The 17,066-nt window shown below is 41.0% G+C and overlaps 1 long non-coding RNA gene across 1 annotated transcript; it reads right to left on the bottom strand.

Annotated features, from left to right (window-relative positions):
- Nucleotides 1-8,172: 8,172 nt before the first annotated feature.
- On the bottom strand, nucleotides 8,173-16,524 carry LOC142907756 (uncharacterized). The gene is made up of 4 exons (XR_012931262.1): nucleotides 15,758-16,524; nucleotides 14,314-14,512; nucleotides 11,900-12,069; nucleotides 8,173-8,579 (listed from the first exon to the last, which is right to left on the bottom strand). It is a non-coding gene; the product is annotated as an uncharacterized LOC142907756 (long non-coding RNA).
- Nucleotides 16,525-17,066: the final 542 nt, after the last annotated feature.

The following is a 17,066-nucleotide window of genomic DNA, read 5'->3' as shown; positions in this document are numbered from 1 at the left end:
ATTTTTTTGGAATGCATCTTCCACATAATGCAAGGGAAACCTGTATCAGGAGAGTTAAGCTCGGAGGCAGTATGGCTGCTCCTCTCCGACTGGCAACTGTGGGCACGGTTCCAGCTTACCAGCAAGACCAAGCAGAGCAGCGCTTCAGCAAACAAGGGGACCTTCCATCCCAAGCCATGAGTCTGCCCAATTTTCTCTTGGTCGTGGTAAACTCATGTAATATGGCACATTGAGAGAGTGATAGTTGACTGGGGTTGTTCATTGTCTAATTTATGTTCAGCTTTGCAAGTTAGGGGACAGAGCTCTTGGTAGTAGTGAACACAGGAGGCGGAACGGGTCACAAATCAGACTTGCACACTTCCCATAATTCCAAAACCAGTGGCAGGTCACATGCTAATTGGTCCCACCATGGAGCTTTTAACTATGGTGGTGACATAGAGTATGACGCTGTAAAACCTATAGTACTGTGTGCCAAATGAGGTTAACTGTATGGTGAGTTTGGTGTGTAATTCCATGACACGGACTGTCCATATCCATACGTGGTAGTGAGGAGTGTGCAAGTTAACTGATCGGGAGTCTCACAGAGACAAGGGCAGAGGGCCATTGAGGGTGACTGGGTATCAGCAGTGTCTGAAGCACAGTGCCATACTGTAAATGATATGGCACTGTAGATAATACTGCCAACTTATTAAGAGTAAATGAAGTGCAGTATGGCTGTGAGAGCATAGGAACAATACAAATGTCCTTGATGTTGTTTGTTGCTGTGTGTTGTGTGACCACTGACACAGAAGGTTATGTGCAAATACATTAAATGAGTTGGTGTCAGGAGCACTGACCCTACTATTTATAGGTTTGACGTAGTGATGAAACATTGCGGAGACATAAATATTGTTTTATTGGCCTCGTCACATTGTTTAGACTCGGTCATATTTAGACAAGGTGGTATTGTTTTTCATTGCTATTGGGTGTTTTTACTAAATGTGTGATACATGTAGCATTACATAATAATATCCCTTAGATGATGGCGAGAGTGGGAATAAATCACTCAAACCTTTAAAAGTGTCTGCTATCCCAGTTTGTGTCCTCACTGTTGGGCATACTGTCAGTGTCCCATGCCCTAAGCCACGCAGGTGAATCTATATCTAATTTATCCCGGGTGCTCACTCCAAGATGTGAGTTCACCCAAGTACAGGCAGTCCACGAATTTACGACACAATGTGCTCATAAATCGAACTCTATTTTCCAATTGACAGTATAATCAGTGTGTTTTTACTTTCATAAGCCATTTTTAACAGGGTTTTAAAGGTCAACAGCCACAAAAACACTTGAGAATAGCCAAAGCTCTGGGCCAATTAACATCACAAACCAGTTTTAGTTTTGTTGCCAGAAAAAAAGGGGGGAAAAACCTATTCTTATATTTTGCAATTGGCAAAGGAGGCCTCATGATGTAAATGCTTACCCCGAGCCCTCATTACTCTGATAGTGCATTGTCTTTGAGTTGTGCGCCTTTTGGCGTCATCTGGTCGAACACCATATGAAACTCGGCTCTAAGAAAAGCTGTCTCTGGTGTGGACCAAATCAATTTCAAGGACAATGCATACATGATTAGAGTGTGTTTTTTGTTTTCATTCTGACCGCAGATATTGTGGTTAATGCAAACATGATTCCTTGTAAAAAAGTTTCAGTTTTTTTGCCAGAAAAAAGGGGAAAAAACCTATTATTACAGATTGACTCTGTTCATATGTGTTTAGAGTCATGTTGGAATATACTTTGTAAATCAAGTTTCTGTGTTGTTAATTGGTCCGTGGTACCATATAAACATCGTAAATGTGAATCATTAATTGGACCATTGTATTCATGACAATGTCATGCACGTATGTGGGTGTATGCAAATATTTCCACGCACAACCACACACGTCAAAAAACATTTTTTTTTGTTACCGATGATGCGTAAACTAGAAAGTCCCGCTGACGTGATTTGAATTTGCCAAATTCCAGTCACTTTTGGCTCCCTCAATTGCATGATGAAGATGTTTCCAGATATTCGCGTCGATAAAAGGGTAGTATTTCCTGCAACAGCATCATCCCTTGTACCTGATGGAACAAGTATATGAAGACATTCACACGCACCACACAAGGATTGATTAGATTATTGGGGTATGGCACATTTTAAAGAAGATGCAACCCAGGCAAGGCAGCTATTAAGAATGGCTTGGGTTGTTTTTCTAACTACCTTTAGGATGAGTGATAATTTTCCTCATTCACTCTAAATGCCAAAGGCATTGATTGATCAGTCTACACTCACTGTTTCACAGTCACTCAATTCTAGCAATTTGTTGTTATGTACTTTGTTTAATCTTTATATATTTATTTTCACTGATTTACACACCTTTCCTTTATTTTGCAGCTTATCGGTTTTTGTATTGTGTTTTTTTTTCACATTCTGACCTGCCTCTACTGGACATATGTGAAAAAGAGCTTCATAGCTCATCGGATTGCTCCAGTCTAAATAAACATTCTGATTTTGATTCAAATGCAGTTCAGACGTTTCTCTGTCGCTGCAGATTGACTTTATCCTTATCCACATTGCATTCAATCACCATAATGAAGGACTCAACATTTATGTTTCTCCTTCTATCCTCATCCTGCTTGCTCAACTCACATCATATCTTCCCACATATTTCTATAACCTTAATCCATTCAAGAAGCATGATAATGTCTATCTCATGTACTACTCTCTTGCTAATCTATTGGCATTGTAGGCCTGAGGCCTGTGCCCAGCATACCTACATTGTTTGCTCTAAACTGTCTGGGATGAATTTGCAATCTTGTAAATGAGTTAACTTATAAGTCATACAGTAGAGCACTCCCATACGTTTTAATACACCAATGAAAGTTGAATCATCAGGAAACTATGACGCCAATGATTATAATGTTTACGGTTTAACTGCATTACCAAACCTTTGAACGTATGTAGGACAGCATGGGATATCAAGCTGAGGTGTTGTCTACTACAAGAGCTGCTTGTTTTTGGGTTGTGCCTTCCTTGAAGCGTTTAAGTTAGTGGAGGCAAAAATCATAGGTATCCTTAGTCTCAAAGATGATATACAACACATACACATATCTCACCAATGTTCAACCATTGTTGAATTTCCCAAAATAACAATTTATCGACAGAGAAGGTTGATGGGCCAAGTTAGCCTTCGAATTATGAGTTAAGTATTCTGCCATGCATGGGATGACAATCGGGATGTACACTTCATAAGTCTCTAGGTTAAATATTATTTTCATACAATTGTATCCTGAATCTCAGCTCGTTACCTGTATAAAAGACACCTGGGAGCCAGAAATCTTTCTGATTGAGAGGGGGTCAAATACTTATTTCCCTCATTAAAATGCAAATCAACTTATAACATTTTTGACATGCGTTTTTCTGGATTTTTGTTGTTGTTATTCTGTCTCTCATTGTTCAAATAAACCTACCATTAAAATTATAGACTGATCATTTATTTGTCAGTGGGCAAACGTACAAAATCAGCAGGGGATCAAATACTTTTTTCCCTCACTGTATATCTATACGGAGACTGGGAGGGGCCGTCCCGGGGTCTTTTTTGCTCAGGTGTTCTTAGGCGTAAGGAAAATATACCTAAATACAGCCCTGCTCTCATATAATTTGGTTTTCATTCATCGGGTAAACTTAATGAGGGTAAAAGTGACTGGATGGTGCATAGCTAAGCCTAGGAATGCCTCAGGTCACTAATGCAATGCACTTTTATCAAGGATTGTATTTTAAAATAATCAACACCCTGTCCTTTCTAGATTTGAAGCTTTCGTGACTGCAATGATCCATACTCTCTGGTTCTATTCGGTAAAGTCACGTAAAAAACAACAAAAAATAAAAAAAATTCACAGAGTTTACAAATTGATCTGCACCTGTGGTAACTGCTATATCGGGGAGACGAAACCACATGTCTCTGACCGAATTTGCAAGCACAAATCAGATTTGAAACACGGCAGAACAAATTCTTCTGTCGTAGCTGATCACTGTTACAACACTGTGGGTGATCACGATATAATTTTCTCCGATACCAAGGTTCTTTGCAAACCCACGGGTTTTTATCAGAGATTTGTTCACTGGGCAATTCAGATTTACAAACACAGACATAATTTCAACCAAGAGGATGGTTTCAAATTAAGCAACCATTGGAAAGATGTTCTGAATCAAAGCAAACATTAAACTAATTTTCAATGGTACAGTATATTTTTTCAAGTAGTGGTATCCCAAACTTTCGTAGCTGCTTAAATTCCCTTTTCACACCATCAATATGTAAACTCCCCCCTCCCCCCCTCGCCGGTCTGCACATGCTCCCCCCCTCTACATCGTTCATCATGCTGAGTCCGCCAATTAAATGCTAATTTTTATGCTAATTCCTTTGTCAAGGCGCTCTGCTTCCTCTCACACAGCTTAAAGGTCGCGGTCTGAGCTTGGCTGTGCTCACTCCAGCGCTGTCCTCTAGACAGTCTGGTTCCTTCACCTAATGAAGGCCACTTGTGTTGTGGCCGAAACGTCGTGAATTTTTTTTATTTTTTGTTGTTTTTTACGTGACTTTACCGAATAGAACCAAAGAGTATGAACACCCTGTCCATTTGAAGGGCTGTTTACCAGCTTGTATAATTCAAGGAAACTTATGCAAACTACTGCAATCAATTATTACAATAAAGTAAGCATTGATGGACGTACCTGATGGATCTGAAATTGTAATGTTGGTCAAAGTGTAGAGGGCCCCAGTATAGAAAATGACAATGTTGCTCGTGGAACTGTCAACTGGAAATCTGAAGACGGTGCTCTTGGTTGTATCAACATCACGGACATTTAAAATGTTAACCTGAAATGGCGAAACAGAAATTAGTTAAGCACTCATTTGGTTATATTGTACAAACTCAGGTGGAGTGGAGGAGCAATTCACTATTAACCCAGCGATACCTAGTTCAATTCCTGGCCATGGCAAATAATGATGATTCATATTTGAAATGGTCCTGGATTCGCCCCACCCCTTTAGCAGCCTGCAATGACCAGCGTGGTGAAGCATGCTCAAACAACCACATCACCCCACTTCATCCAGCAGTGCGTTGGCAATAGAACGTAAATTATCATTACCACTGTTTTATAAAACTGTAACTTAACATGACAATAGGGTTTCCCCTTTCTGGCAATAAAACAGGTATTATTTGGGTCTTTCGGTAAAGTCACGTAGATACGTTCAAAGAAAATAACAAAAAACTACGACGTTTCAATCGCAACGCAAGTGGTCGTCATTAGGAGGATAAAAGAGAGGAGAGCTGCTGAGGGAGACTGTATTAAAGGTTTGAAATGGGCGTAGCCCAAGGGTCATTAACGAAGTGGGTGGGGCTATTGGTGTTGATGTGAGGGAAATTAGCATGTTAATGGCAGATCCGAGGACGACCTCCATGACGAGCGCGCAGAGGTGGCTATGTTAACGTGAGAGAAATTGGCATGTTAATGTAAGATCGCAGAGCCGCAGCCACGTCGGCGCACGAGGTGGCTGAGAAATTTAACCTGTTAATGTAAAATCAGAGAGCCTCAAATATCAACTAACATTGGAAGGTAGGATGGAAAGATCACAGCCAGTTATGACTTTAACTGGTTAATAGTGTCCTTTCAATGATTGATCAGTTTGTACCCATCTTCACGGTTGAAATTGTGTCTGTGTCTATAAATATGTATGGCTTCATGAACTAATCTTTGTTGATAGCCAGTGGGTTTGCAAAGTCCCTTCAGCTTGGAAAAATAAATTTCACGTGAGCCCACCACATTAAAACAATGATCAGCCACGGCTGAGGTGTTGGTCCTACCGTGTTTCAGACCTGCCTTATGTTCACGAACACAGTCCGAGACATGTCACTTAGTTTCCCCATTATAACTACTGCCGCAGACAGAGCTTAGTTTGTATACACCGGGGTATTGCATGTGTCGGTACAAGGTGGATCGTTGCGTCATGGAATTGTGAGATGTGGTGCAGGTTGGAGACGCCTTCATCCAACTGTGGATTGATCATTGCTGTGAATGAAGTTACATCATTTATATTTGTAATTTATCACTGTAATAAATGTAGTTACTCACCTGCTGCGTCTTGGTTAGGTCGCCGATTACGACCATCAGAGATTGAAATTCAGAACTCGTGGGATGCAAAGCCAAACCCCCAGAGCTAAATGCGATTTCGTCGTAATAGGAAAGTGCATTTATGCTTCTTCGTTTGCGCGGGAAGTTTCCCTGATTGTCAAAGAAGCGTCTGTAACCTGGAGTTCTCACTACCACAACGTTCACCTGTAAATATTGAGAAAATATACAGTTGTTAAAATAAAGTACTCTCTGCTTTGTAGATAAAGACATAAAGGCTGAATCAGGATCGCACATGCATGTGGAACAAATTCTTGAAATGTAATGGCACTTGAATAGAACTACGCTTATTGTAATTATGGATTTTTTTTTCCTGTGATTTTGTTTTTTGTTTACACTTAATTTATAGTTTGTATTGCTCTTTGATTTAAATGTTTTGTCATGTTTGCCCAATTTTACACCAATTGTGCTGTTTTTGTCATATTACTTATTCAGATATCTTAGACACCTGGAAAAGTGTCAGAGACTATTTCAAAGGAGCAGTTACCTCTTAGATACCTCCAGATGACCTGGTCCACACAAGACAGGATAGCACTTTCCCACTTGCTGCGCTATATGAGAATGTTTATGGCATGCCAATCAGATGTCCTATCTAGATGAAATATCGTTAAAACCTTAATGTCAACATTTGTATGCATAGATTTAAAAACAAAATACTACGTTTGAAGCACCCAAATAAGAAAATTGTGGATTTTTTTACATTTCTAATGATATATGTGGTCTGGACTAAAGTTGAGTAAATTTCAACTTTCGAGACCTTCTAGATTCTAGAATTATAATTTATAGCAGTCACTTACTTAGTCACAATCGTATATGTTTTATATGAAGCAAGTCCAGTGCAGTGAAGGTTCTTACTTTACATTTATTTTTCTCTGCAATTGCAGCTGCTTGTGGCTGCAGATCCGCATCTTTTGCAGATGCATCCGTGAAGATGAATATCTCTGACTGTGGCTCAATGGCGCTCAGGCATAGCTTAATAAAACACAACACCAAGGCATTACATATGCTATACTGTATTACAAATGTGCTCAACTTCTACACAATCTTTGAGGATGTTTGACAAATTTACATGATCAAACTTTTGTCACAAATAAAGGAATAGTCGTCTATGTTGAAACTCCTTTAAAAAAGTTATCAACTTCCCCAGTGTTATCCTTATTTTACTATTGATATTAATTCAGGGGATGAAGCAACCATTCCGACAGTGCGCAGAGCAGTGCATGCCTTCATATTCGAAAATGTCTTACTGAAGTGGTCCTTTCATCAAGTGACAGCTGGTCCACACTAGGGGGCAACACTTTGTCATTCACCCTGCAAATTCATGAAGCTTGAATTTTGTCAAATTAAGTGCAGAACCAAGTTTAATTTAACGAGGTTTTTATGCGATTCTTGTTGATTTGGATGAGACCAAAAACAGTCTACACTTGAGAATTTAGAGTAATCACAGACTGTTGCCCTGATTGGGACCCAGGGTCTCAGTGGTGTGGTGCCAGCTTGGTCCTTTTGCTCAACGTCTGAGCCAACCAACCACCTCGGAAGAAACACCATGCAGCACTACACATTTTGGCAGTTTTGGGACATTATTCACCTGCAACGCTTTTACTATAAGCCACTATGGTAACTTGATATAAAATGCAAGAGTGGTGTATATCCAATAAAGAAAAGATTGTTAGAAAGTGAACAATGATTGGTTTACATCGCACACAGCCCTGCAGTCATGTGACCCCTGTGTGTGATCTGATTAGAAGTTGCTATCCCAGTTGCCCATGTGAGGCAGCAGTGTTTGGATTTGTCCAGTTATGGGCATCTAGATTTTTTTTTTACAATAGAACATTGTGCAGAAATTGTTGTCAGTGACAATTACCATGGAATTACGGTGGCCTATAAAAGCAACAAAGCACCTGTAACCTTGGTGAAAAATCCCAGAAGTGACACCACAATAACTGCACTTCTCTCTCTTCAATATTTCCCTCTCAACCAAATCCCACAAAGTCTAGTTAACCTCCTCCCTCAATGTCGAAATAGTGAAAAATACAGTGCTGTCACTATCAATCCCAATTGGTGTTGGGGCCCATGGGGAAAGTTAATGGGCATTTTAAGCAGCATAACTATGCATGAGATGGAGACAAATAAATTAGGGTTAGGGAAATAATTGTTGGGGTGGGGGAAGTGGACAAAAAGAGGCATCTCTGGAATTAAAATTTTGCACCCCACTAAAACTTCTCCGGAAGCAACCACCTATGTTGCATAAAATATTTGATATTTACCATTAAACCAGAAAAAAACATCTCTGGCTCATCTCCTCCATCGCTGGGATTTATTTCTGAAATCCAGCTTTTGAACTGGCTTACATTTTTAGAGACAAAAACTGGACCGAAATCTAAAAGTAAACAAAAACATATTAAAAAGACTGATTAATTACAACGCACAAACAAAATATTTTCATTTAACTTTACAGACTGGAGGGACAGGTGCTGTTTGCCAGTCAACTTTTAAGGTTTACCAGTCAAATCTTGTAGAAGAATCAAATTATATTGGGTTGCCAGGATCACAACGCATTGCGTTAACTGCTATGCAACATATTTAGTGGGCAGTCGAACGACAATTCAAATGTTTAGGTACTCATCTCGAAATTTCAGGCAGTCTGCATGCAACTTTCAGGTATAGTGCCAATGGTGTTTTAGGCCATGAATCAGAGTTTTTTTTAGCTGTCCCAGAGCATTTTGAAGCATTTCAAATGATTTTCCTGAATTGAATCGCGTGTAAGCTAGAGTTTTGATGAATGACAGGGATGTTTCAGAGTTTTATTTGTAAACGCAATTTTTTTTATGTTCTGCTCTGCTCCGTGATCTTAATATGGAATAACTCAGATTACATCCATACATACTGCTGGCTGAACAGAGGCCAGGGGATTTCAGACACCTGCCGCATCAAGAGATTGAAGCAGCCACCCCTTAATGTTAAAGTCCAGTGTACTACCCATTACACAATGGAAGCATCAATACTCTTTGGTTCTATTCGGTAAAGTCACGTAGGTAAAAAAATAAAACAACAAAAATCACGACGTTTCAGCCACAACACAAGCGGCCTTCATCAGGTGAAGGGACCAGACTGTCTCGAAGACTGCGCTGGAGTGAAACAGAGCCAAGCTCAGACCACGACCTTTAAGCTGTGTGAAAGGGATTAGGGTGCCTTGACAAAGGAATTAGCATAAAAAAATAGCATTTGATTGGCGGACTTAGCATGATGAAAGGTGCAGCTTAGTGATCGGCAACGGCAATGCAACCGCCTGTGCTGCGAAAGTTTGGGGTATCATTACTTGAAAAAATATACTGTACCAATGAAAATTAGTTTAATGTTTGGTTCGATTTAAAACATCTTTCCAATGGTTGCTTAATTTGAAACCATCTTCTCAGTTGAAATTGTGTCTATGTTTGTAGATCTGAATTTCCTCGTGAACAAATCTCTGATAAAAACCTGTGGGTTTGCAAAGAACCTTGGTATCGGAGAAAATTATATCGTGATCACCCACAGCGTTGTAACAGTGATCAGCCACGGCAGAAGAATTCGTTCTGCCGTGTTTCAAATCTTATTTGTGCACGCGAATTCGGTCAGAGACATGTCGCTTCGTCTCCCCGATATAGCAATCACCACAGGTACAACTCAATTTGTAAACCCCGGGGTACTGTAAGTCAGGAATGACATCCTTCATGGATGGGATCAGATCACGAATTTTGTGTACTGTATTGAACCGGACCAGGATCTTGTGTTTGTTTAGAATTTTGGAAGTATTTTTAATAACGCCTGCTATATATGGTAGTGTGATGGTTTTGACCGGAGTGTCAAGTGGTTGTTTCTGTATGGAGGGAGAAACAGCTTGGCGAATGGTACGGTCAGAGTATCCATTCCTTTTGAGGGCCAGGTGTACATGTTTTAATTCACTGGTCAGGTGGTGTTGGTCTGAAATGCAATGAGCCCTATGGTATAAAGTTTTGATGAGATAATTCTTTTGGGCTGGGTGGTGGTGGGAATCAGGCTTCAAGTAGGAATCTGTGTGGTTGGGTTTCCTGTAGACAGAATGCCCCAATGAGCCATCAGGTCTCCTCTCAAATAGAACATCCAAGAATGGTAGCTTGCCATTTTTCTCCACTTCCATGGTGAATTTGATGGCGGGATGTCTGGAATTGATGTGGTGTAGGCAAAGGTTCAGCGCTGGGAGGCTATGTGGCCAAATGACGAAAGTGTCATCCACATATCTCTTCCACAGGGAAGGTCTGAGGGTGGAAGTCTGGATGGCGTCCGATTCAAATTTCTCCATGAAAACTATTGGCTATCACTGGTGACAAGGGGGATCCCATGGGGGTACCCTCATTTTGTTTGTAGAAGGAGCCATTCCAAGTAAAGTAGGTGTTGGTGAGGCAGTGCCTGACCAGCGTAGGTACCTCGGGGTTTAGTCCATGTTGTACCAAATTTTCAATTATATCAATGGTATCAGGTACCGGGACCTTGGTGAACAAGGAGACCACATCGAAGCTGTGGTCTCCTTTGGTTTCTATGGTCATTGGTTTATATGGTCAAAGACGTTGTACTGTCCCCTGACGATATCCTTGTCAGCTTCTAAACAAACACAAGATCCAGGTCCGGTTCAATACAGTACACAAAATTCGTGATCTGATCCCATCCGTGAAGGATGTCATTCTTGACTTACAGTACCCCGGGGTTTGCAAATTGAGTTGTACCTGTGGTGATTGCTATATCAGGGAGACGAAGCGACATGTCTCTGACCGAATTCGCGAGCACAAATCAGATTTGAAACACGGCAGAACGAATTCTTCTGCCGTGGCTGATCCCTGTTACGACGCTGTGGGTAATCACGATATAATTTTCTCCGATACCAAGGTTCTTTGCAAACCCACAGGTTTTTATCAGAGATTTGTTCACGAAGCAATTCAGATATACAAACATAGACACAATTTCAACCGAGAAGATGGTTTCAAATTAAGCAACCATTGGAAAAATGTTCTAAATCGAACCAAACATTAAACTAATTGTCATTGGTACAAAATATTTTTTCAATTAATGGTACCCCAAACTTTCGCAGCACAGGCGGTTGCATTGCCGTCGCTGATCACTGAGCTGCACCTTTCATCATGCTAAGTCCGCCAATCAAATGCTATTTTTTATGCTAATTTCTTTGTCAAGGCACCCTAATCCCTCTCACACAGCTTAAAGGTCGTGGTCTGAGCTTGGCTCTGTTTCACTCCAGCGCAGTCTTCGAGACAGTCTGGTCCCTTCACCTGATGAAGGCCGCTTGTGTTGTGGCCGAAACGTCGTGATTTTTGTTGTTTTATTTTTTTACCTACGTGACTTTACCGAATAGAACCAAAGAGTATGGATCCTTGCAGTCACGAAAGCTTAAAATCTAGAGAAGCATCAATAATCAAGTCCCCGAACAAAATTGAGGTTCCCTTAATGGACTGATTTTCTGGCTCGTTCAATATATATTCATGCAGTAAAGAATGTAAGGTGTTACTGTTGGCGCTGAGCTGACGAACTGAAAATGTTTATAACATGTTTATCCATTTTCCATTTTTCACAATAAATACAGGAGCATTCCAGTTCAATTTTCCTGAAGACAATGAGCGAAAATATACATATATTTTAAAGTATAATTAAATACTCATGTAATTTCATGCTTACCCGGGTCATTAAAAGGTACAAGCATAAACATGGCAGGCAGCTCCCCGTTTTTGGCACGTTCATCAATGATCCTAAAGACTTCCATGCGAACACTATCAATGTAGGGCCCCATGCTGCCAGTGCTGTCAATTACAAACCCGATTGATGTTGTTTGCTCATATCCCATATACCTATAAAACAAGAAACAAACAGCAATTAGATACAATTTGTGGGTGTGCTGACTGGTACCAGCGGTGTAAATATCAGCTTTTGTGGAGGTGGCTCATGAAGGACACTACTGCGCATTTAGAGGAAGTTGCCCTTCAACAACAGCAGAGGGTGGAGAAGCGACGCTCACAACAACGAACGGAACGCCGGGTGGCTAAAACACAAGTTGGCACAGTGGGGAGCACAGTAGGTACATCTGTCAGTCATCTCATTCAACACGTGGCACTTGGTTCTGTCCCGTGACTTGCCAGCGAGCCTTCAACACTTCATGTGGCCTCAGAGTGTACCTAGCATGGCACTAGCGCCGTGGTGATGTCACCACCACTTCGTGGCAAATGGCAGATGATGTTTGTTGCTTTAGATATATGTATATAAATATGGTACTTTGTGACCTACCCCATCGTGCCATTACAGCTTGGTAACAGCTCGATAACAGTACTTACCCCAGCACTCTAAAGACGCGAAACCAGGGGTGGGGGTCTTTGTGTTCATATAAACGATTAATTCAGTTGTGAAGACCTGCTGCATGTAGAGAGTGGATAGAGTATTGTATATCATGGAAATCCTCACTGAGTCTTAAGACTATTCAAACAGAATCCTGCATGGGGTTGTATGGCTGATACCATTAACGAGTATTGGCTTAATGTGGGAGGAAACGGGTTTACCCAGAGATAATGCACATCGATGTATTAGTGGGTGGTGCTCAACATTACCATCTCATTGGCAGCTCACAACCCAAAAAAATGGAAAACGCCTCTCAAACCCTGACGGCCACCCATCCATATAGCAACGACAATTAACCTCAATTAGCTTCTGAGATCTGATGAGATTAATGGTATTTAGTGTAATCTTGATCTGAAGCTTTCGTGACTGCAGGAACCCATACTCTTTGGTTCTTTCGGTGAAGTCACGTAGATAGAAAATTAATAGATCACGACGTTTCAATCGCAACACGAGCAACCGTCATCAGGTGAAACAAACACAGCAGGATAACTGCTGACGTAGGAGAAAGAGCTGCTGCAACAAGAGTTTACAGAGGATTTTGGTTGGCCCAACCCAAGGGTAAGTGGGCGGAGCTAGAGAAGGAATTTGTATGTAAATGTGAGAGATTAGCATGTCAATGTGAGACATGCTAATGGGTGGCCGTCAGGGTTTGAGAGGCGTTTTCGATTTTTTTTGGGCTGTGAGCTGCCAATGAGATGGTAATGTAGAGCACCACCCACTAATACATCGATGTGCATTATCTCTGGGTAAACCTGTTTCCTCCCACATTAAGCCAATACTCATGAATGCTATCAGCCATTGCTGATTATTGCTTTAATGCTGTGGGTTAACACGAAATTGATTTTACCAAGACGAAGGTACTCTGCAAACCCACTGGCTATTATCAGATATTTGTTCATGAAGCCATCCTGATATATAAACACAGAGACAACTTCAACCGAGAAGATGGGTTCAAACTAAGCAATCATTGGAAGGATGTTATTAACCAAATACACTCTTAACAGACTGTGAGGTTTCCATCCTACCAGCCTATGTCAGCTGTTATTTCTTAGGGGTTTGTTTTGTTCCTGTTGTCTGGCTCTCTGACATTGACATGTTAATCTTCTCATTGGCACACCTACGATGGCTGGACCGTCTCACATTGACATGCTAATCTCTAACATTAACATACAAATTCCTTCTCTAGCTCCGCCCACTTACCCTTGGGTTGGCACCACCAAAATCCTATATAAACTCTTGTTGCAGCAGCTCTTTCTCCTATGTCAGCAGTTTTCCTGCTGTGTTTTTTTCACCTGATGACGGTTGCTCATGTTGCGATTGAATCGTCGTGATCTATTAATTTTCTATCTACGTGACTTTATTAAGAGAACCAAAGAGTAGGTATTTAGTGTAAGTTGGTCTTCAGAAAATTAAGGGAATTATAATAACTTAGATAAAAGCACAATGCCACCATTTCTACCAGTCACTCCCCCTCATCCGATCATCCGTTCGTTTATTTATAGTGCATCTTACAGAAATGCATATGTGTGGAGGCACACACAGATGGGTTTGCTGTTCTTTTTTCTTACATAATGTCGCTTTACCAACCGTGGTGAAGTACGTTCAAACAAGTCACATGACTCTTGTGGTGTGGAGATGTCTGCATCCTGTAATGTATTCACAAGGCCTTCTAATGATTATATTGCTCAGTATATCGTAATTACCTCCCAAAAACAAGGTCATTATCCACTTCACCCCTGAGGTCTCTGAAGAAGTTGATAGTGGCTTTTGTTGCTACATCGACCGCCTTTCCATGCAGATTGTAGTGTGGTGAAAATAGTTCAAGGGAGCCATCCTTGTTAATGCCCCCTTTAGCATTGTCCCATCTTGTGGAATCAAATAGCCCTCCATGGCTGCACTTCCCTGAAAGAAATGAGCATCTGTTTGTAATGGTCTGCACATGTTAAATAAAACTTCATTGCAATAATTTAGAACATTTATTCATATTGAAGGAATCGGATTAACTTTAAATCTATTTTTCACAGATACCCAGTTGGCACAGGTCAGAACGTTACAACCAACAATCCAAAAACAGGAGTACAAACTACAGGAAATATAAGCACAATTACACATGGTTCTCATGTAGAGTGAAATGTTGGTCTCAGCACAATCAACAATGACTGCATCAAGCAATGACTGCAATCAAAGATTTGTTCATGAAACCATCCAGATATATAAACACTGATACCATTTCAACTGAGAAGATGGGTATAAGCTGAGCAATGATTGGAAGGACGTTATTAACCAGGTAAAGTCATAACACGCTGTGATGCTTCCATCCTTCCCGTCGTTTGGCTGTTATCTCCGACTCTCTGAATTGCATTGCCCTGTGGGATGTCTTTGCATTAACGGGCTGAGGTCTCACTAACATGGCCACCTATGCTCCCTTAGCCTCAATGTATCGATGGTTCTTACTGTTTATGGGCTGTGTGTCTCACTGGCATGGCCACTGTTGCGGTGGTTCTCTTGCGTTGACGTTCTCGCCTCGTGGAGACCGCTCTCTGATCTTACATTAACATGCTAATCTATCTCTTTAACATAGTCACCTCCATGCTCTCATCGTGGAGGTCGCCCTCCGATCTTACATGCTAATTTGTCACATTAACATCGCTAGCCCCGCCCACTTCGTTTGACCCTTGGGCTACACCAATTTTAAACCATTTAAACAGTCTGCCTCAGCAGCTGTCCCCCTCTTTTTTCTTCCTGATGACGAACTCTTGCGTTGCGATCGAAACGTCGTGATATATTCTTTTTATTTTATTTTCTACCTAAGTGACTTTACTGAAAGAACCAAAGAGTAATGACTGCAATGTTATATTACTTTGTTTTTGCACTTAAGTTGGCTACTTTTTCAGCTCTCAATTGACTTTCGTGCAATAACATTCCTTACTCCCAGTGACATATCTAGTGGGAAAGTGGTACTTCCCAAATACATGTACTGTACTAGATAGAGGTCACTTGAAGGGATCTCAGAAGCAGCTCTGTGATGTCTACTTCCATGGGTATTTTAACAGGTATGGTTTATTTGCTCTTCTCTACTGCATATCACTTTATTCATCGACGTGATTACATTAAAAAAAACACTCATACTGTGCACATAACACTTACATTTTCCATCAGGCTTTGTGATCGGTGTACTGTCGGTATTTTGAGATGAATAATATCCACTTGTAAGAAGGCGATTCACATTTATTTCAGGCCGAATATTGCCTGAGCATGTTGAGCCGCAGTTTGTGCACGTGGGCACATCTGGACCTAAAGTAAACACACAAACACGAGCTAGATTTTTTCTAAATCACGTGCAAAAGGTGAGCAAATTCGCACACACTGTTATGCAAATGTCGCCGGTGTAGGCTTACCTGTAATGAATCGCATGTATAATTGTGCACTCTGTAACATTAACCTTATGGCAGGACTCCGGGGTCCAATAAGCCCCCGGCTCTCGCATAAACTGCGTTGTGACGTAATTTTATGTCTGTTGATAGTGAACGATACGGCAATCTATTCCTCTCGACGAGCTCTACGCGATGCGCTAATCAAAGTTTTGTTTCTTTTGCGCATTCGTCCTCGCTGTGCTTGGACGACATGACAACAGAATGATCTACACCAAGTGTGTCGCGGCGTTATGTGCGCGGTGGGACAGAGTCGCCAAACATAAAAAAATTAATTGCCATTTTTACTTCCGTTTATTCGGGACCCCGGGGTCCCGCCATAAGGTTCATATGGGAACATAATAAACCATTTTGCATAACTTACGGAGGGCCAGGTTTGTTTTATTATAATTTAAGAGAAGGCAATTGATCAGGGATTGGATCGCGAGCCTCCATGTGCACAGTAGGCTACGAGGCACGCCCCAAATTTAGATTTGGGCTGATTTCTGGACAGGTAGGCTGCGTGCTAGATTAACTACAAAAATGTATTTCAATATAGAACATACTCAGTGGCGTCACAAGGAGGGTGCGGGGGGTGCGGACCGCACTGGGTGACACCATCAGAGGGGGTGGCACCAAAATGACTGTCTATAACATTTTTGTGCAGTGTTTCAGCAGACATTTATTATTTTTTATATAAACATATCCCTGTAGTTATAACAATAAAAACATGTTTCGTAAGCACAGCTTACATGTACTGTATCAATATACATACAAGGCTAAAACTCTATGCTCATTTACTTTTTGAACCTTCTAATGCGCTCCGGTCAGAGCTGTCATTATTACCCAATTACAATGACGCTTCGAATCACGTGGTTTCGTCTGCACGCGCTACAAGCTCGCGCTGTTGTTTTCGTTGCTGCTGGTGTTTTTATTGTCGCTGATTTTGTCAAATTTTCTCGTGTTTTAGCTACAATATTGTGGTAATTAGTATTTGTGAACCTATATCAATAACTTTTTGGAGAATTAAGTAGTAATTAAAGGAA

The sequence above is a fragment of the Petromyzon marinus genome, chromosome 1, assembly GCF_048934315.1.
Source record: "Petromyzon marinus isolate PM22_M1 ecotype Great Lakes invasive population chromosome 1, UKy_Petmar_22M1.pri1.0, whole genome shotgun sequence".
In the NCBI taxonomy this organism is placed as follows: domain Eukaryota; kingdom Metazoa; phylum Chordata; class Hyperoartia; order Petromyzontiformes; family Petromyzontidae; genus Petromyzon; species Petromyzon marinus.
This window is presented reverse-complemented; position numbering and strand designations above follow the sequence as displayed.